Below are 3890 nucleotides of genomic sequence, written 5' to 3'. Positions count from 1 at the left end.
TATCAGCTACGGATTAAAGTCAAACAGATATTGCTATCCTCTGTGTTGATTTCTTTAATGTTAAGAATGTTTCTCATAAGACCTTATCAGATTGCATTGTGAAACATCTGGGTCACCTAATTTTAGTGTAAAGAAGAAGGTGAACTCTTGACTAATGACTAATTTTGCACTGAAACACAAACTTGATGTTACACATCTTAAACAATATGATATGGGCGCCACTTAGACAACCAGACCTGTGTGCTTTGCTGTGACTATAAATGACTGGAACCTCAGATAAAGAAAGTTATTTTCTGACTTCCATAACTGAGGCATTCTCTACAGAATGTAATGTGCCCATTCTACTTCAGATCCATTGAATCATTGTGTGTTTATGTTGCTTAAAGCAGAGCATTCACTGCTTTAATGTAATCAGCATCTTATCTGACAATATCATGGTGTAGAAGTGCAAGGAAATACCATTATGTTATGATCAATGTCATTTATTGTGCACAAACATTATATTAAGGCATCTGCTGGAAATGTTATGATCAACAATTCTCATGCAAAAAATACTTTAAAAACTACACAAATAGTGTTTTGGAGAGGGGGGTTTCAGAGGGAGGGGGCAGCTCTGGAGAAAGGTCTGTCAATCCAGGTCTGCTGCTTGGTGTGATGGAGACATGAGGTTAGCATCAGGAGCGGAGGCTGCAGGAGGGACCGTGGAGCTGAGGCACACCTGTACTGCTTCTCTTGAGAAGAACTGAAGGACACAAACAAACCATAGTGTTAAATTATGAAGATGGTTCCCTCTGATTTTTTTTTAACATAAACGTCAGACAGGCCACTAAAAACTAAAAATGCTGAAGCTAACAGCTACCACACAGCAAGCTAATGCCTTCCTAAGGCTGCCAGGGAGTAGCATGAGTAGCCTTGTAGCAAGAGAGTGTAGCTAATCACAGCCCTCACAGTTCTTCATCAGTGGAGAAGTACCTCGCCATGTTTTCATCTTCAGAGGAGTCATCCAAAGACTGTGCTGCTGTTCCAGAATATGTCAGGCCCGCTGCAGCCTGCTGGGCTTGAACTCTGAGCACGCAGAGTAGGCCCTCACGTCCCGTCTCAGTAAATGCATCAGTACTGCCTGAGAATATATGATAAAAGACAAAAACGTCTCAATTGTGCGTTTGTGTGTATGTATACATACACACATACAAGGCTTTCTTTTCTACAGAAATATTTTTCCTGAGTTGATGACTCTGCTTATTGCCATCTATAATGTGAAACCAAATATATTTTTTGGTGTACCCATACAAGATGTCCAATGTAACACCAATAAAATCCAATCTACTACACTACGGTTTTAATGCCTCTGCAATAGCGAGTCGCCGGAGGCATAACTGCATGTTTTCGGATTGTCTAACTTTGTATTTGTCTTAAAGTAAAAAGGTCAAGGCCACACTGACCTCATCTTATGGTTTCAGTTGTCAAGAGATACAGTGTCATTTATATGAGAGAAAATATGTAGAAATATGTAGACGGACACTGCTCTGGTTAGCGGAGTCATACAACGCAGTGCGATAATTCTAGTGTAGTTTTTTTGTAATAAATGGGTTATCTATTTTTACAATCTACAAAAAGTTATCTATACATTTGGTCACAGAATGTTACACAAATAAATTGGCATTAAAGTTGGCATCTTGCTGTCTCACCAGTCTGACGATGCAGCTGAAGCGTCCATCAAGGGCTTTCTGCAGGTAATTTGGATTGTTTGTTTCTTTTGACGAGGAGAATAACATGAATTCATACCGATATCAGTTTACAATCAAACCTTTTTGTGTTAACCTTGTTTAAACAGAGTCAAAGGACATTGTACAACAATGACACATATTTTTCCACAGTACCTGTCGTTCACTACTGAACTTCTGACACCCATTACTGGACTGTGTCTTCCTGTAGAGTGGTGATGTTCTCAACGTTCTTTTCACAGTCTGTCAAAACAAAATTAGAGTTACAAATGTTAATGCCCCACAACCCATTGCAGATACGGTTGTATTTGCACACCACATCGGATCAAAACAAAACTGCAGTCTGTGAAACAAGCAGTTTTGGTAGATATAAGGGAAATGCTAATATTTCTACATGAAACATATTCAGTCCCTTAAGCAAAATAACAATGATGGCAGGCCGCAACCTCGATGCCTTCGTCTGCTTTGCTTACAGACTAGTTTGCGGAGTCTCGTGCTGCCGCCCACTGACCGATACATCATCGCTCTTTTCTGAAACTAATGAAGGCAAATTCACACATGTAGACAGAAATAAACAGTATAAATTAAAAGGTGTAAATATTGCTAACATTATGTTTGATGGGGGTCATCATTATACATAACAGAGGAAAACTTTGCACATGTATTCCTTAAATTTACTTGCCTTCCTGTGGAAAAAGTTGTTTTCCTAGTTAAACAATCACAGCAGGGAAGCATGATTGATCAAAATTCTTTCAGTGTGATATTAACTTGTATTTCAGCAAGTGTACTTTGGGGATTTAATAAAAATGTATATTTGGCAAATTATATAAAATGTTTTTTCTGGTATGTAACTTAAAAGTACCTCTTTAATGGTAGGATCATTTCTCTCCCTCATCTTCCTCGTGGTACATGGATGATGGTAGTGGGCTCAACCCGGCTTCTCTTTCTCTCCAGGCTGCCCTTCCTGCTCTTCATCAAGCAAAACAAACTGTTTGGTCCAAGTTGTTGACGTTAATGAAACTCCTGTAGCTTCACTTGGATCCTCCTTGATTAAAAAACAGAACATAGCAATTGTTTTATAAAATGAATCGCAACTCCATAACATGGAAACATTATTGTCATAGTGCATACTATACATTAAACCAAATTGACCTGATATTGTGGAGTAATGGTAGACAAATACACTCCTTATTAATCTAAAGCATTCATAAATCAAATTCATGTTTATATTTATATTGTAGCATCCCTCAATGATGAGCTAAGCGTCTTGAACTGCTTTCAACAACCATGTATTCACCTCCCAGGTAGCACAGGCTACCGTGGGCTGAAGCATGTGGCTAACAATGGCGTATTAGCTGATGAACAGCGTCCATAGTGTGGATTGACGGACTCTCTCCGCACTCGGACTGTAAACCTAGATCGTAACGATCTTTAAAAACAATAAACTACTTACCTGACAGAAGGAAGATGACATCGTGGTCTTCCAAGCGCGCCGTGTTTATGACGCAGCCCCGAGTTAAAGGGCTGGTTGTTTACAAATAGGGTTTTTTACGACAGCCACACGTCATGTCCGCTCGCGCACTCGGTCCGCTCGCGCACTCGGGCCGCTCGGCTCGCGCCGCTCGGGCCGCTCGGCTCGCGCCACTCGGGCCGGTCGCGCACTCGGGCCGGCCTCGGTATAAACAGACTCGCATGATCCTTCTCATTAGAGATGTAATCTAGCCTCAAATATTACTATTATATAACATGAATAACATTCACGATCACTGAAGGACACCACGCAGGGACTGTGATTTAAACACCAAGCTGCGCCCGTGGTGCCATGGCAACCATCATAGCAACGATAAAAACATGCGTGATAACTATTAAAATATTTATCATAAGCACGAACTAGCTGAAGACTGTGGAAGCAAAGACCACATTTCTCGCTAGAAATGGTGTCAGAATGTATTTTTATGCCCAAACTAAGTTACAAAATTATATTTTTATCTGAAAAAACAAGGAATCTCCGCCATGTTTTCCTCTCCGCAGACGGGAGCTTGAGAGTCACGTGACGTGAGAACACGCCAATGCAAAACAATGGGAGGACTAAATGTTACCATCTCACAATCTGAGAGGCCAGATTGTGAGATGGTAACGTTGGTCCACTTGGACCGACGTTACCAT

The 3890-nt window shown here is 40.7% G+C and overlaps 1 long non-coding RNA gene across 2 annotated transcripts; it reads right to left on the bottom strand.

The window, feature by feature from the left end:
- Positions 1–461: 461 nt before the first annotated feature.
- Positions 462–3282, bottom strand: LOC128440158 (uncharacterized). Of its 2 annotated transcripts, XR_008338484.1 has the most exons (5): positions 3178–3282; positions 2587–2769; positions 1689–1967; positions 973–1120; positions 462–742 (listed from the first exon to the last, which is right to left on the bottom strand). It is a non-coding gene; the product is annotated as an uncharacterized LOC128440158 (long non-coding RNA). The 2 variants fall into 2 exon arrangements; XR_008338483.1 differs by having other exon boundaries at positions 973–1967.
- Positions 3283–3890: the final 608 nt, after the last annotated feature.

This window comes from Pleuronectes platessa, chromosome 5 (genome assembly GCF_947347685.1).
Source record: "Pleuronectes platessa chromosome 5, fPlePla1.1, whole genome shotgun sequence".
Taxonomy (NCBI): domain Eukaryota; kingdom Metazoa; phylum Chordata; class Actinopteri; order Pleuronectiformes; family Pleuronectidae; genus Pleuronectes; species Pleuronectes platessa.
This window is presented reverse-complemented; position numbering and strand designations above follow the sequence as displayed.